This window comes from Rattus norvegicus, chromosome 13 (genome assembly GCF_036323735.1).
Source record: "Rattus norvegicus strain BN/NHsdMcwi chromosome 13, GRCr8, whole genome shotgun sequence".
NCBI lineage: Eukaryota > Metazoa > Chordata > Mammalia > Rodentia > Muridae > Rattus > Rattus norvegicus.
Window position 1 is genome coordinate 76640526 of NC_086031.1, and position 27015 is coordinate 76667540.

At 43.1% G+C, this 27015-nt stretch overlaps 1 long non-coding RNA gene across 7 annotated transcripts; it reads left to right on the plus strand.

The window, feature by feature from the left end:
• The first annotated feature begins 10203 nt into the window (after nt 1-10203).
• Nucleotides 10204-16470, plus strand: LOC102553985 (uncharacterized). Of its 7 annotated transcripts, none has more exons than XR_005492580.2 (5): nt 10204-11761; nt 12165-12320; nt 12410-12561; nt 14376-14501; nt 16216-16470. It is a non-coding gene; the product is annotated as an uncharacterized LOC102553985 (long non-coding RNA). The 7 variants fall into 7 exon arrangements; XR_005492579.2 differs by having other exon boundaries at nt 11480-11617; XR_010057267.1 differs by lacking the exon at nt 12410-12561 and having other exon boundaries at nt 10206-11761; nt 12165-12329.
• The last annotated feature ends 10545 nt before the right edge of the window (nt 16471-27015 follow it).

The window sequence follows — 27015 nt, forward strand, 5'->3', positions numbered from 1 at the left end:
TGTAAAAAAAAACAAAAACAAAAAAACCCATAATGACAACAAACGACCCACTTGGAAACGTCCTTGTCATGCCTAGCTGATCAAATGAAACCCTGAGTCCATTTCCACCCTGCATCAACACATCACTCACAACGATGGGCAAAAAGATCCCAACAGTTCGCCTTAAAAAAAAAATTACACGAGACCCAGACACTAGCGACTGCTATAATAGCAAGCACTCTGGCACCGGTGGCCTCTGCCACTTTGTCTTTCTAGTCATTGCGCCCTTTTGAGCAAGGGTCACTCTTACTCCTAAGAGGAAAGTTGATCTGACTCACTTTCAGAAACTGAAGGCGTACTGTGTCCACAAGAGCCGGGACGCTCACTGTAAAACCACAAAAACCACATCAGAATTCTTCAGCTGCTCAGGAAGGAAAAGAGTCAGTGGGCCGAAAAAACTCATCCAGATTTCTCCACACTTCGCCCTCAGGAGGACTCACGGGCTTCTTTGCTAAGAGAACGGGAGCAAAGAACCCATTTCGCCAGCCAGTGTAGGCAGGGCCTCTGGTTTCTTCCTCCCAAGGCTCCTTCAGGAAGCACACAGCTTCGGTTTTATTGTCTCTTCTTCCCCAAATATCCATCCCACAGCTAAATGCATGTTGCTCGCTTAGTCTGTGCTAACTGGTATGTGGGGATTGAGAGTGGAACTTTGCTCTGGATCGGGTCCTTTCAGGATTCCAATAGGATGTTTTAATAATTTTATTCTATAATTGTGTGGAGAACAATCCCAGGCTGATGCTTTCATTGGTGAAGTAGTAGTAGTCATTTATATTAACAGAAAGAATGATGGATGCCCCTTGACTGTCCACCCACTTCCCGCACCCTTCCCTTCCAAGACTCAGGGTGTGAAGTGTGAATCTTGTGATTTCACAGTTTTCTGCTGCCACCTGGTGATAATTTACAACCAAACACCACTAAGCAGCGGCGCTCAACCTTCCTAATGCTGTGACCCCTCAAAGGGGTCATGACCCACAGGTTGAGAGCTAGAGTTTCATGGACTGAATTTTTGCCATCCTCAGGCTGATACATAGGGAATCACTCAAGATGGCAGATCCATGATTACTCTATAAGTATCCAGAACCACAAGAGGAAGCCTGGTGCCAAGATGACAGGATAATCCTCACTTCTCTTCTCTCTCCTGTCTGCTTAGCCCAGCTTTTCCATAGCTGGCTCCACAGAGACAGTAGAAGGATCAAACAGAAAGTGTCTGGATGTCTAGAAGAACGATGGCAAACTCACTGAGGTCGGAGCAGCTGGAAGTCACATTCTGTCCCTGTTATTCTGTCTACAGTTAGTCTTAAGAAGTGAACCCAAGAGGGGCTGGGGATTTAGCTCAGTGGTAGAGCGCTTGCCTAGGAAGCGCAAGGCCCTGGGTTCGGTCCCCAGCTCTGGAAAAAAAAGAACCAAAAAAAAAAAAGAAGTGAACCCAAGGTAGGTGTGGTAGTGGACAACTATAATCCCAACCCTCTGGAGGCTGACCAAAGGATTGTGAGCAAGCCTACACTACATCTCAAGACTCTATGTAGGAAGAAAACAAAAGAGTACAATGTCAAAGAAATGTGAGGCCAGTGACATAGCAACATGGGTAGAAGCCACCAAGTCTAATTAAACTATTTGATCCCTCAAATCCTTACAGTGTAAAGACAGAACTGACTTCTCCAAGTTTCAAATACACACCAGGGTACAACACACATGCTCACACATGCGTGCGCATGCACGCGCGCGCACCCACCCACCCACACACACACACACCCCAATAAATAGATAAATAAATTTAATTTTAAAAACCTTTAAAGATGTAGCGGGTTACTTTCTACTTATATTAGGAAATATATTTAATATATAATCTTCCAAATGGCTCTGTGAATGTGTGCATATTATAATTAGGTAAGTATTTAATTATGCATATTATTTATGGGATGAAAGGTAATGTTTTGATCCATGTAAGTATTGTAGAAAGACTCGGTTAAGCGGATGGCCGTATCTATCACCTTGCAGGATGGCTCTCACCTACTCTCCAATCTTCTGCTTCTCTCAACCCTGCTGCTTGCTACAGAGTCTAGATATGTAAAACTGGTCCTCCAGCACATTTGAAACTCACAGTACATCCCTACTGTGTTCACTGAGCAGCATGACAGGCTACGAAAACTAGAGCTTTACAGTCTTTGACTAACCTTTTCCCTCCCCAAGATAACGTATGTGTCTTTCCTCATTTCACAAATGAGAGGAAAAACAGAGGGGAAGAAAAGCTAAACCCTGTGTCCATGTCCAGAGGCACCACTGATAGAGAGGAGGGATGAACCTCAGGAGACACCGTCCCTGTGGGACTTTGTTCTACTGACTCTCCTTGCTACCTAAGCAATGAACCAGAGAAAGAAAGGAGCGAATCCTCCCACTGACTACAAGCCTGAATGCTGGGCCTCTATGCAGTGCCACCCTTCCACATACCCTAGCTCCACCAGAGCAAGTGCCCAACTTCTGTGACCTCACAGAACACCCTCTTCTTTAATCTGGATAGATATAAGAAGGCATCAGGAAGCAAAATGCAAATCTGAACCCCTTCTGGTCGAACAGATTAAACAATTAATGAGTATTAGAATCAGAGTGGAGGTACATAAGGAAAATAGTCATCAGTCATCGTCAGAAATAAAAGTCACAGATTGCTTTCTGGAATGTAGACTGAGTGGCAGACAAAGAGCCCACTACAACCTCAGACGCTTTGACTGGTTCATTCGCTGCTTGTTTGCCTCTATCTATCTATCTATCTATCTATCTATCTATCTATCTATCTATCTACCATCTACCTATCTTATATCTATCTACCATCTATCATATAACTACCATCTATCATCTACATATCTACTATCTATCATCTATCTATCATCTATTTATTTGGTGTATGTATGTGTGTATGTGACACACACAGAGAGAGAGGAGAGAGAGAGAGAGAGAGAGAGAGAGAGAGAGAGAGAGAGAGAGAGAGAGAGAGAGAGAATGTGCCTGAGTCCAGATCCCTTGGTACTAGAGTTATAAGCAGTTGTAAACCCCTTGTCATAGTGGCTGGGAACCAAACCAGGACCTCTGGGAAAGCAACAAAGAACATGGAATCATCTCTCCAACCTTCATTCATCACTTTGTAATACCTATGCTTAAAACGTCAGGGAGACTGGAAAGTGCAGCACAGGGCTCCGGGCTTCCGACTCGTCGTACCGGAAGTTACCTGAGATGTACAGACCCTTGGTCTGGGAAGAGCTTGTTTGAGAGGCCATGATAATCTAACTTTCTCATTTTTGCCTTTTGCTTGCTTGCTCTTCACAGTAGGCTGGCGTATAAAGAAAATTTTGTATACTTTACTAACTAAAGTCTGTATCTTTGGCTTCTCTTAAAAAATGGGGAAAAGGTCCTGTTGGGCCTGTGTCCTCCTCACCCGATAACACACTGAGCTCATACAGGCCCTCCAAAAAGGCAGTCCCTTGGAAGATGCTCACCCATGGCAATCTCTTAGTCCTCCTTTCCGAAGTCCAGAACGCTTTGAGACTGTCTTTAGTGGACAGACTACAACAGCATTGCTACACTCTGATTTAAGTATGGTGGCCTTTCTATTCTTGTTATACTTGTCTTGGGAGCTGTTGAAACTCATAGGCTTCCTCTCATTTATCTTTAGATTCAGTCACCCTCCTCATTCCCAGGTCAATAGACCCTTAATAAAGCGTCTTGCCTGGAGTAGGTTATCCAAAACCGCCGCCTTTATTTTAGAAGGGTTCTGAATGGCCACTGGCTTCTACTGCCATCTATTGGCCGAACTTAGAATTACGCCTAGAGCTCATTCTAAACCTACTCATTCTTGCCTTTTTTTTTTTTTAATACCTTCCTGTATTTTAAGTTCTCGTTTATTATTATTTTATTCAATTGTTCACTTACTCACTAACAAAGCTCAGTGTATTTTAGGAGCAGACACCCAAGAACAGCATGACAGTGTTGGATAGGATGGAAGAAGTTGGCAGTAAATGAACAAAACAAGGACTCGGGTGGTAATGGGACAATTCTATAACTTGACTGTGGCGGTAATTCTATAACTATGCATCTTTCCAACATTCATAACAGCATATGCATGGAGGAAATTTTAATGTATGCAAAGATAAATGTGAGTGGAGATCAAGCATAACTACATTTACTGAGGTTTCCAATTATTAGAAACTACTTGGAGGGACTTGGACATTATCAAATAAAATAACCTTGGTTGAATACATGGCCTCTACAGTCCATCTCAGCTCTGAAATTATCTTGTGATATATTTGTTATAAAGGCCCCATGTGGAAAGACATATCAAACTCATCGATGGTTTATTTCATCTTTACCAATGACAACGAGACACGTCACCACTTTGGATAGAGTAAATACAGTAGTGTTGTTAGCAGAGATGTGTATTCATTGTACAGAGAAGAACCTGTATAATTACACGCCAATGGAATCAGAGACATGCTCCCACATGCTTAGTTACTGCTGTAGAATTTTTCCAAAGCTTATTTGAGGAATCCCTTCTTGTAGCTGAACAAAGTTTACAAAGGATATCAACATGTCCTTCTAACAAAGCATCAAAGTGATCCCAAAACTACTACATATTTGGAGGATCTTAAAATAGAATAAATCACAATGCATGTGTAGCTTTCACATAATCTTAACAAGCTTCTATCAGAATCCAGTATGAAAAAGTAAGTGTGCACTGGATACTTTTAGTCATAAATCATTTATCATTACTGTGTTTATTCAAGGGCAAGAGGTGCCCCCATGTGTAAAGCACTTGCTACACAGGTCTGAGTAGCAGAGTTGACATGTCCAGAAATCATATACGTTTGGAGGTCACCTATAATCCCAACACATGGGAGATAGAGACAGGGGTTTCCTTAGGGCAAGGGACCAGTTAAATCTGCAAGATTTGGCCACCTCTGGGTTCTGCAAGAGACTTTACCTCAGTAAATAAAAAAGAGACAGAATAAAGAAGACACAGACATCAACTTTGTGTCTTCAAAGATACATGCTTGAATGAACATGCAAGCACACGTACATACCACATGTCTTACTTATGGTTTCTGCTGCTGTGAAGAGACACCATGACCAAGGTAACTCTTATAAAAGACAACATTTAATTGGAGCTGGCTTTCGGGTTCAGAGGTTCAGTTCATTATCATCAAGGAGGGAGTGTGGCAGCATCCAGGCAGGAGTGGCTCAGGAGGAGCTGAGAGTTCTACATTTTGATCCGAAGGCTGCCAGGAAAAGACTGTCTCCCAAGCACAGAGAGAGAGGGTCTCCAAGCCCACCCCGACAGTGACAGGTTTCCTCTAACACAGGAGGAATAACCTTAAGGCCATACATCCTAAAAGTGTCATTCCCTGGGCCAAGCATATTCAAACCACCACACTAATACACATAGTTGAATCACTAAATACCCCAAGACCCCAAAGGACAATGTTCCCACTAAGGATGTGGTGTATGGCTAACAAAGAATATTCATCTCAGCTAAAGGATGTCTGGGTCTAGCAGGGCTGGTGGAAAGGTTACTTCTGCTGGCCTTTCTTTTGACCCAGAAATGAAGGTGACAAACTAAAGGTGAAGAGGTATAAACCTTTGCCAGACCAGAACTGATATAGAAAAAATTTATTAAAAGAAAACATAAGGAGAGACAGAGATTTGGAGAGAGGAACAAAGACAGAGAGAGACAGATAGAAATAGAAACAGAGACGGGGAGAGAGAAATAGAGATAGAGAAACAGAGACATCCTCTGAGACGGAATCAGTCCTTCTGTAATGGTTAAGAGCTTCTTGTGCCATTTCTGCAATAAATAAGCAGGAATCTCGCTACCTCGTTACAGAGTAAACGTTACTACATCAGCCACCTTTCTTCAGTCAGGCCTTTGAAGGTAAGGGCTGTGGATCGTTAGTAATGAAGCTCTATGTTTGTATATGGCATCACAAGTCACTTAGGTCAGTGTCCATGTCAGGGGCTAATTCTTAAAGATTGGGGATTCCTGCTTTTATTTGGGGCCTTTTTGTCTTTACAGTTCCATAACCCATTAGGAACACATGTCTTCGATGTGTCATTCGGAACTCCACAGAGTGGATTTGTAAGGCTTGTTTTGTTTCACTCTCAGTTCATATGTGGTCACTTTCAGACAAGTCTGGGAAGAAAATGCAGGTGCAGGCCACAGACTTGGAAGTCCCAATCCTGATTACAAAAGAGGAGAGGGGGGCCAAGGAGACCACACTGGGACATGGAGCACAGACAGCCTGGGAATCTTCTGCCTGTGGCTTCTTTTCACCTATCCCATAGATCCCCTCTGTGTACCTGAATTCCCCAAGATGGAGAATTGAAACAAAAATGTCTCCTCTGCTTCTCAGGGCCTCTGACGTTCTCCCTGACATGAAATCACACCAGTCAGCAAACCTCGCTGTTATCATGTATGAAAAACAGATTAAAACTGCTCCAAATCTCTAGTTTCAATACTTTTGAATTATCAGTTGGCTTCACACCTCTACCAGGTGAATGACATCAGAACAGCAATTAATGCTAGACCAAAGGGCCTGTGGAACACCCATCTTCCCTGGAATCACCCACTTAGAAAGCAAAGAAGTGTTGTCTCCAAAGTCAGAGCTGCCTTACTCCTGACATTCACATGGCGGAAGTGCTCAGATTTGTCTGTTTTCCTTGACGGACAGAGATGCTACGAGTAAATATCATTTCCAAGTCAGTGGAGGTTTTAATACATTGGTGATGGTTTCTGTCAACATAGTAGGATCTGCTTCCTAAACAGGAGGTTTCCTTTTGAGGATCTTTATGATGGTCCCTACTCCAGGACTGGGGATGTTGTGGATTAGTTCTAATGCTACTTGTGTTAACTCAGCTCCCAAAATTTCATGGGAACCTGTACGTCTGCATGTAAGATGTTGAGGGTCCCTGCCACCTCCCCCCCCCAGTTGGCTTTGATTGGTAAATAAAGTTACCAGCGATCAATAGCTGGGCAGGGAGACAGAGGTGGGACGTTTAGGTTCCTGGGCAAGGAACACAGGAGAGAGAGGAGAATCACCATTGCTGGGGAAGGAATAAGATGCAGGCTTGAGAGCTACAGAAGACAGAATACCAGTCATGTAAGGGCTGGGGAAGAGCATGCCCTCCAATTAGGTCTTGGGTAGCAAGGATGGAATACAGATTTTAGAAAGTAATATCTCAGGAATATCAGAGGGGAGGCTTTAGCAATGTGGAAGTTTGGGAGTGGCACAGCCATTGCACTGCTTAAGGCATATTAAAATAGAAGTGTGTGTGTGTGTGTGTGTGTGTGTGTGTGTGTGTGTGTGTGTGTCTTTCATTTGAGAATCCAGATCATTGGGGTGACTAGCGAGGAACTCTTGCAGCTGCTGCCAGGGAGGTAGAAAAAGGATTATTCAACTACAGCACCATGGGGAGCTTGGCTACTTGCCAATCACATCTCCCAGCTCAATAATCTGTGCCCTCCACCTCTTCTCCCCTCAGATTATCAGACCCACAACACGGTGTGTCACGGTATGACTGACTTTTACGAAATTTCCAACCCCAGGAATCAAATCTGGTTTTCTCAACCAGCTTCCCAAGTGTCCTGAAATTCAACCATTGTCTGTTAGTACAGGTTTCTCTCCAATTCCTCCAACTCTGAGTCTCCATTCCTGATGCAGGATCTCAACATGTGAAACTGTTACAGCATCCTTTAAAGACTGATGCCAAGGCTGAACCCAAGTAATGCCTACAGTTGCCACTAGGTAGCATTAGTGAACCAGAGGTGCACAGAAAAGGGATGGGTGGGTGAGTAGACAGTTGACAGGGGAGACAATGGATCGATGGATGGATGGATGTGTATGGTGGATGGATGGATAGATGGATGGATGGATGGATGGATGGATGGATGGATGGATGGATGGATGGATGAAGGATGGATAGACAGACAGATAGAAGGATAGGATAGATGGATAGATGAATAGACATTGATTGCATATCTAGCACCACCAACTTGGTGGGGCAGGCAGAGGATTGCTCCCTGGGATTCTGAATCATAAGGCATCCATACATATCCTCCTTATTAAACTAAGAAAAATAAGAAAGACATCAAATTATAAGGCATCGAACATGGGAGATGAAATCACCCACACAAGTCCCTAGTCTATGCTTTTCTGCCACATTTACCTCAGCTTATGCCTCACTCCAGCTCTGCTGTGTTCATGTAAGTCACCCCGGACATCTACATATTGTGCACCACTTATTTCTTTGCGATGCAAAAGAACCCAGGCTCAGCTCAACTTCCCCACAAATAGATCTACCATTGAAATCCAAATCTGCCTGACTTCAAAACCCTGGCAATTAAATGACCTATTTTATGTAAAGCTTCCTGGGCAGCTGGAAAAGCAAAGAGCCACTTTATCTCAAAAAGGACACTTCAGCTTCCGTTTCATCCAAAGTTCTTTTCTGGTGAGCAGGAAGAAAAGACTTGATTTGATCACCCAGCAATCCAGCACAGGGCTCCAGCTAGGATCTGGTTCTGTAGGTGTGGCTGAGGCATTGCAGGTGAAAGGTTAAGAGAAGGTAGGTGCTGAGTCCTGTGTCTTCAGGACACAGAGATACTGTTTATCTAATCAGGCTCGCTGCTAAGCCCCTTATGCTGACCCCTCAGGCATGGGTGATGGTCACTGACGACATCATCCCCCACCCCACCCCTGGCCCTTTTCCTGGAATCCTACATTTGCTTTTGAGGAAGTGCCTTTCCTAAACCCTTAACAAGGTGGTCTTTGGGACTTTACCTCCACCCTCAGATCTAGGAGCTGGACGAGCCCTGGGAGTTGGATTCACAGCAAAATCAGCACCTGAGACACAAAGATGAGCTTGCTGAGGGCTTCTTCGAGGGAACGCACGTACTGTTTTATGCTTTGCTGTGTCAAAACACCTGACAAGGACAGCCTAAGGAAGGGAGGTTTGCTTAGCTCATAGTTTGAGCATCCATGGAAGAGAAGCCAGGCAGTGGTAATAGGAGGCAGCTGGCAATATCATATTTACAGGAAGCAGACAAAAGTGAATGTTTGTGCTTAGTTCCTGTTCCATTTAATATTCAGTCCCAGACCCCAGTCCAGGGGAATGGGGGCGGGGAGTCAAACATTTAGAGATCTTACCATCTCAGCTAACCCAAACGAGATACTTCCTCATAGACATGCCCAGAGGTTTGCCGCCTGAGTCATTCTAGATCCTACTGAAGTGACAATATTAGTCATCACAAGGTACTTCTCCTTCCTACCGAAAGGAAAAGTCCCCTACTTGAAAAGATATATAGCTCAGGACCACTGTCACTGCTCTGGGGCCAGGCAACCCCATGACAGAGTCAAAACAAGGATGGCATAGCCAGAGAAAATCAAACAAAACAAAACTGGAGGCCTTGGAGATTCTGGATCAGACACAGCCTGAAACTCACTCAGTGTAGTTCGAAATTCCACCAACTTCTCCTTTAAGATGAATGGAGTTCAAGTTTCCATGCCTGAGAGCCAAAGGTATCAGCATGAAAAACTTCAGTGCTTAGAAAACATTTTAAGTCAGACCAATTGCAAAAATGTCCCAGAGAAATCTGGCCCCAAAGTGGTTTTTTCTGTTGTTGCTGCTGTTGTTTTTGTTTGTTTTCCAGTAGGGCCACCTCCCAAGTTCTGGGATGTACAGGCATGCACCAGCATGGCCAGGTTCAAACCTAAACTCTAAACCACAAACGATTGCTTTCATATCTTTCAAAAAAGGGAAGCTTCTTGTTTCCTCCGGCTTTTGCTAGTTGATGTTTGGCCTCTTTCCCCTGGGACTTCTCCTGCTTTCTATGGATACTCCCTTAAGCACCCTTCTCCACAGATCCACGGAGCTGCCAAATGGTACTCTAATGGTTTGGGCTCATGAGAATAAACTGTTCTATTGGTCTTCAGATATGAACTATTAGGAGAATTCAAAACCCAGCATCCAGTCAGGTGGCCTCAGTGTTTGCCTGCTGTACTTAGCAGCAGTCTTTCCTGGAACCCTGCTGACATCACAGAAAATACTGTCTAGTCACTGACTTTGCCCAGCATGGCAGTCAAAGCAAACAGTGTGGCAATGTCCTTGTAATGACACCGTTTACAGCATGCTTGCCAAGAGAGTGAGGAAGTGATCACCCAGGGACCACAGCATTATCAAAGCGCCTGCTCAAAGCACCGGCTCGGTGCCATCGGTGCCAATTCAGAACCACTCCCTCTCCTCTCAAAGTCCACATGGAAAAGGCCCAAACAGATCCACCACCCTCCACCATCCCCAAGTTGCTCTCTGCTCCCGTTACTCAGCCAAATCCATAGAACATGTATGTCTTCAGGTGGAACTGCAGATGCGATCTAATAAGAGAGAAAGGGAGGGATGATGGGAAAGAAGAAGAATGGAGCAGAAATAGAGTTGGGAAGAGTCATCAAAATATCCACCAATTAAAACCACAAAAAAAAAAGTGTCTTCTCACGAAGTAAGATGAGCATAGGGAAGAAATCACTTCTTGGACACTGAAGTGCAGCATCTCGGGTTCAAGCTTGTTATTCAAGCTCTTTTTTTTTTTTTTTATCACCCTGACCTTTTGTCTTTCTTCCAAACCGCCTCCACTCTGTGGGCCCCTAATGTGGCAGCCCCTTATGTGGCCTCCGCAGCTAGTGGAATTTGAAAGGTATACCCCAATAGCTGGGCTAGTGGAATTTGAAAGGTATACCCCAACAGCTGGGCTTTTGATGTGGGCTGCTCGCTCGGCTTTCTTACCTGCTTTTCAAGCCAGTCTCAGCTATGTTTTTTTTTTTTTTTTTCTTCATCAGACCGATTTTCTGTTTGTTCTTTAGGTCTCCCAGGAGAAGGGCAAAACATGATAAGTCTCTGCTGCCTTCTTCCATCACGTGACAGAAAAATCTCAGACGGAGAGGAGGCGGGAGGATAAGATAGAGGCGTCAGTGGAGGAAGACCGGAGATAATGCTCCAAGTGCCACGCCACAGATCGTGCCCACAGAGGAAGAAAAAAACCCTCTGGACTTCAGCTATGGCTCTGAGGGTAAAGTCCAGAGGTCTTTTCAGGAATTTAATCCGCAGATTAATGACATTCTTTGCAAAGTGGCTTTTGCATGAAGTCCCACCCCTAGCTGAGGAGCTACTGGCTGCTGGGGAAGATGTGGCCCTGCAGTGCAATCCAGTAGATAGTCCGCGAACATGCGGGCAGAGTGCACGGATTGTTGCTGCTGTTTCTAATAAAGTCTATGAAGTTGGGAGGAGGAAACGATGAGGCAGATGGAGGAGGTGGAGAGAAGTGGTAGGCCTGATCGGAATTCATTTTATGCATATATAAAATTCTCAAACGTTAAGAACTTTATTATTTGGACTATGGGCAGGTCAGAACATCTGAACAATAGTTTTCATGACAACCATCAGAACGGCCCCACTTGTATCTGCCAGGAGACCTTCTCTACTGTCCTTGTCTCACATCTGTCCGGAGCCCCCCTCCTCTGAGGTGTCACTGGTTATATTTGATGCTCAGGTATCAGGGAACCAAGGAACAAAACTTAGGCCAACCATTTGTCTACCACAGCTCGCTCCTTTTAGCCAACGTGGGAAGATTTCCACAAATACAAGATTAAACATCCTCAGGCAGAATCTCAAGGTTTGGAATAGGAATCTAAAGGTGAACTAATCAAACGTCTCTTGACAGAATTGCTTCTGCAGCATAAATTTTCAGTGCTGTCAACAGAATCCATTGCCTTCCTTCCAAGGCAAAATGTTCTGTATATAAAGAATTGGTCAAAAATATTTCTTGGGCTAGAAAGATGCCCAGCAGTTAAAGGCCCTTCTGCTCTTCCAGGGGACCCAGTTTTGATTGCCCACACCCACGTGGCAGATCAGAGCTGTCTGTCACTCCAGTCCCAGGTGATCTGGTGGCCTCTTTTGGCAGGCACCAGGCATACACACGATACACAGTCATGCACTGCAGGCAAAACACACATATACATAAAATAATTTTTCTAAACTAAAACATATTTCCCTCTTATACTTAAGATAAATCTGAGGGTCTGTAACTTATATCTCAGGGCCTTCGATTGACTCCTGGGACCATGTGGATGCAAAACCAGATCCTCATTTGGAAGCGATGCTGTGCTGTGAAGCCCACCATGGACCAGAAGGCTGGCAGACAGGGAGACAACCTCGTCCTTAGCACTGCAGTCTGATCTGAAAAAGCACGGAAGGTCATTGGGGTAATAGATGAAAAGACGTTGTCAATCTGAAGTAGGCGATTCTAATCATAATCTTTTCTTTAAATCACAATGGTCCCAAGAGAACCAGGAAAGCCGTGAGGGCCTGTGTTTCATGCTCTCCAGCCATCTTTGAACTTCTGTCAGTGAACGTACTTTCATCTAGAGAATCCATAGAAGACGGTTGCAGATGGAAAAATCTAGCCCTGGGTCATTTCAATCGCTCACTTTGTAGGTAAAAAGACCAAAGAGAAATGCTACAACTGTCACTCTTTTTTTCTTTTTCTTTTTCTTTTTTCTTTTTTTTTTTTTTTTTGGCTTCAAACAAACAGCAAAACCGGAGTTATCTTTTTAAACCCCCCCCCTTTTTTTTTATTAGAAGGAGATTGATCTTTAACATTTTCTCTTTGAATTTTGTACATTTATCTGGTGCCATTCCTACCCTAGTTTCATTTTCTGTTAATGCAATAAAATGACCAAGAATAACTCAGAATAGGAAAGCATTTATTTCAGCTTATGCTTCATAGTCCAATGCTGAGGGAAGACAGGGCGGCAGTAACTTTAGGCAAGAATCTGGAGGCAGAACTGAAGCAGACAGTGTGAAGGAAGGAATATTTGCTCCCCATGGCTTGCTCAGCCTGTTTTCCTATACCAGCCAAGACCCACAACAACGGGCTGAGCCCTCCCACACCCAACGGCAATCAGGAAAATACTTACATAGATTTGCATACCGGCCAATCTGAAGGAGACACATCCTCAATTCAAGATCTATTTTTGGGGATAACTCCATCTTGTGTCAATTTGACCAGTACAATCTCCATCTCACTTTGCTTAATTTATGTCGGGAAGATTTGGTTGTGGTCTGGCTAGAGAGAGAACTGGGTAGAGAGAGATCCTTTCAATGTTGTATGGTAATTTCTGAGGTGTAAAGAAATATGGGGACTAAAATCTACAAGGACACGTGCCCTGGATAATTTCTACAGGAGACAAGGCTGCCTTCGGCCAAGTGGCATAGAGTAGCCTCACTGCTGAGAGCAAAACAAAAGAAATACAGCAGAGGCCATTCTTTTGAAATCCAGTATGCTATTGGAGGGAACCTGTCATTATAGTCCGGTTTTGCCTAGAGAATAACATTCATATGTTTCATTATATAGATTTCTACATCTGAAACCCTTTGTCTGACAATGACTGGCAAAAATAATAACACAAAGGTTTGATGCCTTCTTTCACATTCATTCATTCATTCAATTTGATTTCACTCTGTAGTCCAGAATTGCCTGGATGTAGTCCAGGATGACCTCTAACTCGTGATTCTCCTGCCTCAGTTTTCAAAGTGTTGGGATTACAGATCTGTGTTTCTATGCCTATCCCTTATTTTTATAGAAGCTGAGGAGGAGAACACAAAGGCCTGGGAGTTAACTGTTCTGCTCACTGTGTCTGCTAACATAGGCTAACATAAACATTATCTGACATTTAGCATGCTCTTAAAACTCCCAATTCTCATACAGTTGGGTATGTGTGGGTCTGGGGGTTTGTTTTCTTTCTTGCACATGGAAAGGACATTAGGTACACTTTGTCTTAGCTGGAGTTTTTCTTCTCATAAGGTGCAGTAGTTAATTCAACTTCCCAAGTTAATTCAAATGCACAACATCAAGTCCCACGGGAGTGATAGATATTTAGAGAGAGAAGCCAGAAATCTTCATTTAGAACAATTACCTTAGGTAGTTCTCAGTCCATGCTTTCACATATATGGTTCTAGAAGTCCACACAGCTCCCTACAATCAATGTGAATAGAAAATCCTGTAGAATGAAGAGTAACAGTGTCTCATCATCACAAAGGAACGGCTCCTTGCACCCTTCCTTCCTTCCTTCCACTCTTTGTCTCTCAAGTATGTTTCTCTCACCTCAGCACCCTTTCTGCCTTCCTCTTCCCCTCCTTTTGTTTTCACCTATGATCATGAAAAGGGTAAACGAGGGTAGAAGAGAAGGACTGAGTTTGTCTCATCTTACTTAGCACCAGGTAATTCTTTGATGATTTTCTTTTTACAGATGATGCAAAAACCCAATTATACAGATCCTTGACCTTTTTTCCTTTAGCGTTGCTTAAAGTATTGAAATCTCCATCATGAGTTAGATTGGAGGTGTAAAAAAAGAAAGAAAAGAAAAGTCAAGCTGGTGAGTTTCCCTTATTCTTTGTCAGCAGCTCAGAGAAAGCTTTACTGGCGAAGTAAAGCTAGAAATCATGAACCCCAAGGACAAATCCATTCCCTTCTTTTCGCTTATTCAAGTATCAACACCTGTACTTTGGGTGAAGATATGGAAAAAAATGGGTGTTGTTGCTATTAAGGAATTGTTCCAGGGACTAGAGGGATGGCTCAGCAGGTAAGATCACTTGCTGTCCAAGCATGCGAGTCAGAGTTCAAAATCCCAGCATCCACACAAAAGCTAGATGTGGCCATGCATATACCTGTAACCCCAACAGTGTGGAAGGCAGAGGCAGGAGGATGGCTGGGGCCGGTGCAGCTGGCAGCCTGCTCCAGGTTCAGTGACTCTGTCTCAAGGGAGTAAGACAGAAGGTGACAGAGAAGTACACGTGATCTCCCCTGGCCTTGGCATTCATGCTTAAGGATAAATGCCCACACACACATGAGCTCTTATACAAACACAGAGAACTTCGTGAGAAACAATTAAAAAGCAAGAAAAGAGAAAAAGCAGTTGATAACTAACATGAATTCCCATGTCAAAGGACCCTCGTTTCCTGTCATCTAAGGCCAATCAATCTCTATTCCTAACAAAGTCTTTTTATCAATGGCCCACGTCAGCACCTGGCCAAGGTCTAAAACAGGTTCAGCTGAATGTTTTTCTACTCAAAGATGGTGCAGAAGCAACAGTTGGCAGGTATTATTCTTCGAGCTTTGAGGTGGTTCTTTTAGGCTTTGGTCATAGCATTATAATCAAATACCTTCTCAAAATGCAGTGTGAGCATCACTTTAATGAACCTCAGCTCCCAAAGAACCACATGACCATGACATACCATTCTGCACACTGTTCGCTACACTACAATGGAGCACTTTAGTGCTGCTAAACTGGATTGACTCCTACAAGCTTTTAACAGAAATAAAGATGGACTGCCTTGCACACTTTCTCACATATATATATATATATATATGTGTGTGTGTGTGTGTGTGTGTGTGTGTGTGTGTGTGTATCCCTCCTTTCGTCCTTCCATTTTTATAGACCCCCCCTCTACCAACTAACAAGAACCTTTTGTATCTTTTTAATTAATTAATTAATTAATTAATTAATTAATTAATTAATTAAGTGTTCCTTGGGTTGTTTGGTTAAAGCTGCCCAGTAAAATCTGTGCTGTGGTCCTGGTGGTATTAACAGCATCATCTCAATTTGACTGTAAAATTCTCCCTTCCCCACAGTCTCTGTTATATTTTTACCTCCTGAAAGTCATGGCTTTTAAATACTTTTAAAAATAGGAAAGGTGAGAATTTTGAGAAAAAAATATCATTTTATGCAGTATCAAAGCTTTCTGTCTGGAAAGGAAATCAAAGGATCTCCCCTTCCACACACAGCTGCTACAAGTTTCTGAGTTGATAGCGTTCAAAAACACTCTAGTCCTAATCAACCTCAAGCAAGTAGCTTTTGCACCAGATCTTACAAGCCATGCCCACCCCAAGGTTCCACCAAGCTTGACAGACATAACTAGCCCCCATGACACCCAGATGATTCAGTCCTCCCGAGCATTAATTAACAGTTATGCAAATATTTCTGAGAGACAGAAGGACTTTGCCTTTTAAGGAGTTACTAATGACGCCAACAACTGGTGTTTAAAAATAAGTGTGATTGCTAACCACCCTCTGCCTTCTTCCTCCCACAGCCAATCTCAATTTCCATTTCTCCATTATCCTTGCTCGCTCACCTAATGGAACCTCCAGAGACTTCCAGATTTTCAAAGAAAATTGAAGAGTCAGAAGAGCACAGGAAGGAACTGGAAATTCTGAGGGATAGTACCAAACCAGGAAGGAGGCTGCTGGGGTCTTCACCCTCAGAAAGTGCCCACTGTCTCCTCCCAGCAAGCCTTGATTTAGGCTGGAATTGCAAGGAAGTAAAGAGTTTTTGTAGTTCCCAATGAGAACGAGGAGATCTCAATGCTGTAACTTCAACTCTGCCCTTGACCTTCTGGAAGAGCTGTGGGATGTTTTACTTAGCAGTTTCCTAAGTGCTAGATAAGTTCCTGCAAGGAACTCTGACCTTTGGGAGTTAAAGCTACACCCACAGTCAACATGAAGCAAAGCTTACAGAACCAAAGGAACGAGAGTAGAAAAGGTTTTCTGGTGGGGCTGGAGAGATGTTTACTGCTCTTGCAGAGGACCCGAATTTGGTTCCCAGCACCCATGAGAAGGCTTACAATTGTCTATAACTCTAGTTCCAGGGAATCTGACACCCTCTTCTGGCCTCTTTGAGTACCTGCACTCACATGTACATGTACACACACAGACACAGACAGATACACATGCACACATGCAGGGAAGGAAGGAGAGTGGGGGAGATAGAGGGAGAGAGAGAGGGAAGGAGAGAGGGAAGGAGGAGAGAGAGAGAGAGAGAGAGAGAGAGAGAGAGAGAGAGAGAGATTTTTTAAAAGAAAGGCTCTATGAATGAAAGCTGGGGACATAACTCAGTTGGTAGTGTTTGCCATGCAAGCACGAGTTTGATCCCCAGGATTGTATAGGAAAGAGTCAAGTGCTTGCACTTGTAATCCAAGTAATGGAGAGGCAAGAAGAAATAGATCTCTGGGCTCTCTAGACAGCTAGCCTAACCTAATTGGTGAGCTTGTGGCCAGTGGAGATCCCCTTACTCTAAAAAACCAAGACAGACAGCTCCAGAGGAATGGTACCTGAGATCATTCTCTGGCCTCCCCACATGTGTGCATACACCCAAACACATATGAGCACACACTCAGACACACATACACACACATGCATATATACTCAGATACACATGTACACAGACACACATGCACACACTCACATACACATTCACATATGCTCAGACACACTCAGACACACTCAGAAACACATGCACACACTCAAACACACATGCACACACATGCATACACAGCCAGAAATGCATACAAACTTGCACACTCAAACAGACACATGTTCACATACATGCACACACAAAAAATGAAAAGCTTTCTACATACAAAATAGCAAAAGGATGAGGGAAAGAGAAGAGGGGAGAAAACAAAACACAGCAAAAGAAAATGCTTGAGTCTTAGAATCATAATTTCTACAGAAAAAAAGAAAGAAAGAAAATTCAAGAGGAAAAAATTGGCAGATGACTCTTAGAAATCATGACAGTAAAATTGGGACCATTAGCTCATTCCTCAGAGAGACAGTTAAAAACTATGTATGAAACCTCAAAATGGAAACTGTTTTATGACTATATTAAACCTGAACAGGTTTCGGTCCTTTTTAAAACTACTGTTAAGTGTACATCTACCCTGCAACTTGGAAGCTCCACTTTTAGATATTTGCCCAAGAATGAAAGCCTATGTTCACAAGTACTTATACACAAGCATTCATAACAACCTTCCCATGATAACAAAATCCAGGAACAATCCAAGTGTCAAGAACATAGAATTGAGGAGAGATTGTTTTGATGTATTCATACACAAGAAGGAAAAGGAATGGATTTCAGGTGTGGAGATCAACATGAGACATGTGATCAACATGTGTGACCAACATGTTAGCAAGAGAAGACAAGCCCAGGCCAAAGTGACATACACTGTCCTAAGTCAGTCCAGGGTGACTTGCCTGAATAACTAGCTGGAGACCCGAGTGAGGGAACTTTATGAGAGTGATGGGAAAACTCACTTCTTGGGATCAAAGCTTTCTTCTAAACATGTAAAATCTTCCTCCTTTATTGTAGGTAAATTACAGAAGAAGAGACAGACAGATAGACAAAGAAGAAATAATACTAGAAATAGGCTTTGTTGGCCAACAGAGAAAGACCAGAAGGGCATGAACAAATTGATAGCAAACATTATTGATATGGGCATGGTATGATAGAATAAGGACATGGGGGAATAAGGAAGACTCTTTTTAGTACACTAGAAGGCCTTTCTTAGAAGATGGGCTGAGAACAAAAGGTGAGAGAAACAAGCACACAAGTGAGGAGCTGCACTCCAAGAAACAGGAGCGACATATGCAGTCATAGGGTGGTTCCCTTGGGGCTGTGAGTGTCAGGAAAGCTGACGTGTGATAAGGTTGGGGAGGCAGGCAAGATGGGAGGACACAGAGCAACCTGGCCAATGGGGTCCAGAGGATGCTCTGGAATAAATAAAACCTTGGAAAAAAGGAACATAATACATCGGAGCAGTAAGATTTCATTGGTGTCTTAAGGAGAGCATCTGGATGCTGGAGAAAAATAGACTGTAGGGGCCCAAGTATTTTGTGACATGGTTTCTCTCTTAATATATATTAACCTATATAAGATTGGACTTAATTTTTCAACAGTGTATATCAATTTTACTCTACCATGTCAATCTTACAGTCTTGAGTGGCGAAGCAAGGGTACTTCTCTACTCATTGAAATGGGTGGGGCTTTCACTGGCCATTTAATTTTATTCCTTAACTGGAGGAGAGGATAACTGAGAGACTTGGATAGTAACAAAATACAGCCTTTACTGTTGAAATTTAAAATACTTCTAAAGGGGCTTTCAAAAGAGTAGGGGTAAAAAAGGAATCATTTTCACACCCTGGCCCACAGCTCCATGCTCCCAAACCGTAAGAGAGAGAGCTGATCGCCCAGACGTGTGGGCAATCCTGAGACTGCAGGGCAGGAGAGACTGCCACTTCTGCCCACCTTTGCCCACATGCCTGGTCCAAGAAGAAACTGGATAGGGCCTCTGGGCACAGGAAGAAAGGGGCAGTCAAGCTACAGGAGCTCTGTAGTCCAGATTGTGCCCGCATCTGAATGGACCCCGTCAAACAGCTCCCTGCACCCAAATTCCATGGGAGGGAGAGCTAGACCTTCAGAAGGGCAGACATACCTGGGAAACCAGAGGAAATTACACTCTGCCCACATTTCTGACTCTAGAGGAAAATGCCTAGCACGATCTGGGCCCCCTGCGCACAGGGACCTAGGAGAAGTAGGGGCAGGCCCTTCTGATTCCCGCCCACAAGGACAGCTGAAATCCAGTGGACAGGAAAGACTTCAAGCCTGAAAACAGAACACTCTGTTCCCATAACTGGCTGAAAGAAAACAGGAAAAAGGTCTACAGCACTCCTGACACACAGTCCTATAGGACGGTCAAGCCACTGTCAGAAATAGCAAAACAAGGTAACACCAGAGACAACCTGATGGTGAGAGGCAAGCCCAGGAAACCAAGCAACAGAAACCAAAACTACATGGCATCATCAGAGCCCAATTCTCCTACCAAAGCAAACACTGAATATCCAAACACACCAGAAAAGCAAGATCTAGATTTTAAATCACATTTGATCATGATGATGGAGGACTTTAAGAAAGACATACAGAACTCCCTTAGAGAAATGCAGGAAAACACAAGTAAACAAGTAGAAGCCCTTAGAGAGGAAACACAAAAATCCCTGAAAGAATTACAGGAAAACATAATCAAACAGGTAAAAGAATTGAAAATGGAAATAGAAGCAATAAAGAAGACGCGCGGATCCCGGCCCACAGCAGCTCTCTGCTCCCAGACCCCATGAGAGAGAGACCCAACCGCCTGGTCAGGTGGGCACTCCTGAGGCTGCAGATCGGAAGAGACCACCAACACTGCTCACCCCTGCCCACATCCCTGGCCCAAGAGGAAACTGTATAAGGCCTCTGGGTTCCCGTGGGGGAGGGCCCAGGAGCGGCAGGACCCCTGCCTGAGACACCGCCTGAACCTGAAGGAAACAGACCAGATAAACAGTTCTCTGCACCCAAATCCCGTGGGAAGGAGAGCTGAACCTTCAGAGAGGCAGACAAGCCTGGGAAACCAGAAGAGACTGCTCCCTGCACACACATCTCAGACGCCAGAGGAAAAAGCCAAAGACCATCTGGAACCCTGGTGCACTGAAGCTCCCGGAAACGGCGGCACAGGTCTTCCTGGTTGCTGCCGCTGCAGAGAGCCCGTGGGCAGCACCCCACGAGCGAACTTGAGCCTCGGGACCACAGGTAAGACCAAATTTTCTGCTGCAAGAAAGCTGCCTGGTGAACTCAAGACACAGGTCCACAGGAACAGCTGAAGACCTGTAGAGGGGAAAAACTACACGCCCGAAAGCAGAACACTCTGTCCCCATAACTGACTGAAAGAGAGGAAAACAGGTCTACAGCACTCCTGACACACAGGCTTATAGGACAGTCTAGCCACTGTCAGAAATAGCAGAACAAAGTAACACTAGAGATAATCTGATGGCAAGAGGCAAACGCAGGAACCCAAGCAACAGAAACCAAGACTACATGGCACCATCGGAGCCCAATTCTCCCATCAAAACAAACATGGAATATCCAAACACACCAGAAAAGCAAGATCTAGTTTCAAAATCATTTTTGATCATGATGCTGGAGGACTTCAAGAAAGACGTGAAGAACTCCCTTAGAGAACAAGTAGAAGCCTACAGAGAGGAATCGCAAAAATTCCTGAAAGAATTCCAGGAAAACATAAATAAACAAGTAGAAGCCCATAGAGAGAGGACACAACAATCCCTGAAAGAATTCCAGGAAAACATAAATAAACAAGTAGAAGCCCATAGAGAGAGGACACAACAATCCCTGAAAGAATTCCAGGAAAACATAAATAAACAAGTAGAAGCACATAGAGAGGAGACACAAAAATCCCTGAAAGAATTCCAGGAAAACATAAATAAACAAGTAGAAGCCCATAAAGAGGAGACACAAAAATCCCTGAAAGAATTCCAGGAAAACACAATCAAACAGTTGAAGGAATTAAAAATGGAAATAGAAGCAATCAAGAAAGAACACATGGAAACAACCCTGGATATAGAAAACCAAAAGAAGAGACAAGGAGCTGTAGATACAAGCTTCACCAACAGAATACAAGAGATGGAAGAGAGAATCTCAGGAGCAGAAGATTCCATAGAAATCATTGACTCAACTGTCAAAGATAATGTAAAGCGGAAAAAGCTACTAGTCCAAAACATACAGGAAATCCAGGACTCAATGAGAAGATCAAACCTAAGGATAATAGGTATAGAAGAGAGTGAAGACTCCCAGCTCAAAGGACCAGTAAATATCTTCAACAAAATCATAGAAGAAAACTTCCCTAACCTAAAAAAAGAGATACCCATAGGCATACAAGAAGCCTACAGAACTCCAAATAGATTGGACCAGAAAAGAAACACCTCCCGTCACATAATTGTCAAAACACCAAACACACAAAATAAAGAAAGAATATTAAAAGCAGTAAGGGAAAAAGGTCAAGTAACATATAAAGGCAGACCTATCAGAATCACACCAGACTTCTTGCCAGAAACTATGAAGGCCAGAAGATCCTGGACTGATGTCATACAGACCCTAAGAGAACACAAATGCCAGCCCAGGTTACTGTATCCAGCAAAACTCTCAATTAACATTGATGGAGAAACCAAGATATTCCATGACAAAACCAAATTTACACAATATCTTTCTACAAATCCAGCACTACAAAGGATAATAAATGGTAAAGCCCAACATAAGGAGGCAAGCTATACCCTAGAAGAAGCAAGAAACTAATCGTCTTGGCAACAAAACAAAGAGAATGAAAGCACACAAACATAACCTCACATCCAAATATGAATATAACGGGAAGCAATAATCACTATTCCTTAATATCTCTCAATATCAATGGCCTCAACTCCCCAATAAAAAGACATAGATTAACAAACTGGATACGCAACGAGGACCCTGCATTCTGCTGCCTACAGGAAACACACCTCAGAGACAAAGACAGACACTACCTCAGAGGGAAAGGCTGGAAAACAACTTTCCAAGCAAATGGTCAGAAGAAGCAAGCTGGAGTAGCCATTCTAATATCAAATAAAATCAATTTCCAACTAAAAGTCATCAAAAAAGATAAGGAAGGACACTTCATATTCATCAAAGGAAAAATCCACCAAGATGAACTCTCAATCCTAAATATCTATGCCCCAAATACAAGGGCACCTACATACGTAAAAGAAACCTTACTAAAGCTCAAAACACACATTGCACCTCACACAATAATAGTGGGAGATTTCAACACCCCACTCTCATCAATGGACAGATCATGGAAACAGAAATTAAACAGTGATGTCAACAGACTAAGAGAAGTCATGAGCCAAATGGACTTAACGGATATTTATAGAACATTCTATACTAAAGCAAAAGGATATACCTTCTTCTCAGCTCCTCATGGTACTTTCTCCAAAATTGACCATATAATTGGTCAAAAAACGGGCCTCAACAGGTACAGAAAGATAGAAATAATCCCATGCGTGCTATCGGACCACCACGGCCTAAAACTGGTCTTCAATAACAATAAGGGAAGAATGCCCACATATACGTGGAAATTGAACAATGCTCTACTCAATGATAACCTGGTCAAGGAAGAAATAAAGAAAGAAATTAAAAACTTTTTAGAATTTAATGAAAATGAAGGTACAACATACCCAAACTTATGGGACACAATGAAAGCTGTGCTAAGAGGAAAACTCATAGCGCTGAGTGCCTGCAGAAAGAAACAGGAGAGAGCATATGTCAGCAGCTTGACAGCACACCTAAAAGCTCTAGAACAAAAAGAAGCCAATACACCCAGGAGGAGTAGAAGGCAGGAAATAATCAAACTCAGAGCTGAAATCAACCAAGTAGAAACAAAAAGGACCATAGAAAGAATCAACAGAACCAAAAGTTGGTTCTTTGAGAAAATCAACAAGATAGATAAACCCTTAGGCAGACTAACGAGAGGACACAGAGAATGCGTCCAAATTAACAAAATCAGAAATGAAAAGGGAGACATAACTACAGATTCAGAGGAAATTCAAAAAATCATCAGATCTTACTATAAAAACCTATATTCAACAAAACTTGAAAATCTTCAGGAAATGGACAATTCCCTAGACAGATACCAGGTATCGAAGTTAAATCAGGAACAGATAAACCAGTTAAACAACCCCATAACTCCTAAGGAAATAGAAGCAGTCATTAAAGGTCTCCCAACCAAAAAGAGCCCAGGTCCAGACGGGTTTAGTGCAGAATTCTATCAAACCTTCATAGAAGACCTCATACCAATATTATGCAAACTATTCCACAAAATTGAAACAGATGGAGCACTACCGAATTCCTTCTACGAAGCCACAATTACTCTTATACCTAAACCACACAAAGACACAACAAAGAAAGAGAACTTCAGACCAATTTCCCTTATGAATATCGACGCAAAAATACTCAATAAAATTCTGGCAAACCAAATTCAAGAGCACATCAAAACAATCATCCACCATGATCAAGTAGGCTTCATCCCAGGCATGCAGGGATGGTTTAATATACGGAAAACCATCAACGTGATCCATTATATAAACAAACTGAAAGAACAGAACCACATGATCATTTCATTAGATGCTGAGAAAGCATTTGACACAATTCAACACCCCTTCATGATAAAAGTCCTGAAAAGAATAGGAATTCAAGGCCCATACCTAAACATAGTAAAAGCCATATACAACAAACCAGTTGCTAACATTAAACTAAATGGAGAGAAACTTGAAGCAATCCCACTAAAATCAGGGACTAGACAAGGCTGCCCACTCTCTCCCTACTTATTCAATATAGTTCTTGAAGTTCTAGCCAGAGCAATCAGACAACAAAAGGAGATCAAGGGGATACAGATCGGAAAAGAAGAGGTCAAAATATCACTATTTGCAGATGATATGATAGTATATTTAAGTGATCCCAAAAGTTCCACCAGAGAACTACTAAAGCTGATAAACAACTTCAGCAAAGTGGCTGGGTATAAAATTAACTCAAATAAATCAGTTGCCTTCCTCTATACAAAAGAGAAACAAGCCGAGAAAGAAATTAGGGAAACGACACCCTTCATAATAGACCCAAATAATATAAAGTACCTCGGTGTGACTTTAACCAAGCAAGTAAAAGATCTGTACAATAAGAACTTCAAGACACTGAGGAAAGAAATTGAAGAAGACCTCAGAAGATGGAAAGATCTCCCATGCTCATGGATTGGCAGGATTAATATAGTAAAAATGGCCATTTTACCAAAAGCAATCTACAGATTCAATGCAATCCCCATCAAAATACCAATCCAATTCTTCAAAGAGTTAGACAGAACAATTTGCAAATTCATCTGGAATAACAAAAAACCCTGGATAGCTAAAGCTATCCTCAACAATAAAAGGACTTCAGGGGGAATCACTATCCCTGAACTCAAGCAGTATTACAGAGCAATAGTGATAAAAACTGCATGGTATTGGTACAGAGACAGACAGATAGACCAATGGAATAGAATTGAAGACCCAGAAATGAACCCACACACCTATGGTCACTTGATTTTTGACAAAGGAGCCAAAACCATCCAATGGAAAAAAGATAGCATTTTCAGCAAATGGTGCTGGTTCAACTGGAGGGCAACATGTAGAAGAATGCAGATCGATCCATCCTTATCACCCAGTACAAAGCTTAAGTCCAAGTGGATCAAGGACCTCCACATCAAACCAGACACACTCAAACTAATAGAAGGAAAACTAGGGAAGCATCTGGAACACATGGGCACTGGAAAAAATTTCCTGAACAAAACACCAATGGCTTATGCTCTAAGATCAAGAATCGACAAATGGGATCTCATAAAACTGCAAAGCTTCTGTAAGGCAAAGGACACTGTGGTTAGGACAAAACGGCAACCAACAGATTGGGAAAAGATCTTTACCAATCCTACAACAGATAGAGGCCTTATATCCAAAATATACAAAGAACTCAAGAAGTTAGACCACAGGGAAACAAATAACCCTATTAAAAAATGGGGTTCAGAGCTAAACAAAGAATTCACAGCTGAGGAATGCCGAATGGCTGAGAAACACCTAAAGAAATGTTCAACATCTTTAGTCATAAGGGAAATGCAAATCAAAACAACCCTGAGATTTCACCTCACACCAGTGAGAATGGCTAAGATCAAAAACTCAGGTGACAGCAGATGCTGGCGAGGATGTGGAGAAAGAGGAACACTCCTCCATTGTTGGTGGGATTGCAGACTGGTAAAACCATTCTGGAAATCAGTCTGGAGGTTCCTCAGAAAATTGGACATTGAACTGCCTGAGGATCCAGCTATACCTCTCTTGGGCATATACCCAAAAGATGCCTCAACATATAAAAGAGACACGTGCTCCACTATGTTCATTGCAGCCTTATTTATAATAGCCAGAAAATGGAAAGAACCCAGATGCCCTTCAACAGAGGAATGGATACAGAAAATGTGGTACATCTACACAATGGAATGTTACTCAGCTATCAAAAACAACGACTTTATGAAATTCGTAGGCAAATGGTTGGAACTGGAAAATATCATCCTGAGTGAGCTAACCCAATCACAGAAAGACATACATGGTATGCACTCATTGATAAGTGGCTATTAGCCCAAATGCTTGAATTACCCTAGATCCCTAGAACAAACGAAACTCAAGACGGATGATCAAATGTGAATGCTTCACTCCTTCTTTAAATGAGGAAAAAGAATACCCTTGGCAGGGAAGGGAGAGGCAAAGATTAAAACAGAGACTGAAGGAACACCCATTCAGAGCCTGCCCCACATGTGGCCCATACATATAGAGCCACCCAATTAGACAAGATGGATGAAGCAAAGAAGTGCAGGCCGACAGGAGCCGGATGTAGATCTCTCCTGAGAGACACAGCCAGAGTATGGCAAATACATAGGCTAATGCCAGCAGCAAACCACTGAACTGAGAACGGGACCCCTGTTGAAGGAATCAGAGAAAGGACTGGAAGAGCTTGAAGGGGCTTGAGACCCCATAAGAACAACAATGCCAAGCAACCAGAGCTTCCAGGACTAAGCCACTACCCAAAGACTATACATGGACTGACCCTGGGCTCCAACCTCATAGGAAGCAATGAATAGCCTAGTAAGAGCACCAGTGGAAGGGAAGCCCTTGGTCCTGCCAAGACTTAACCCCCAGTGAACATGATTGTTGCGGGGAGGGCGGTAATGGGAGGAGGATGGGGAGGGGAACACCATATAGAAGGGGACGGGGAGGGGTTAGGGGGATGTTGGCCTGGAAACCGGGAAAAGGAATAATATTTGAAATGTAAATAAGAAATACCCAATTTAATAAAGATGGGTGGGGGAAGGAATCATTCTCATGGCCTGGCCCCTGCACTGGTTCACCCAGAATCAGGGGAAGGGGGAGGAGAGGCTGGATGGACAGGAGGACAAGGTACAGACCCACAGCCAGAACACCTGCAGAGGCGTTTCACAACTATCTTAAGCAGAAAACAGTAAGGTAAGCAAAGAAAGAAAAGCCCTTTCTCAGCTGCCCTCCCCCACACCTCACAAAGGGGAGGCAGCCCAGTTTATAGGGCTCACCTGGAAAACACCCATCATGATCTAAGCTGAAGGGGGCCCAGACAGAGATCTACCCTGTGCTCCAAAGACAGCAAACCTCACGTT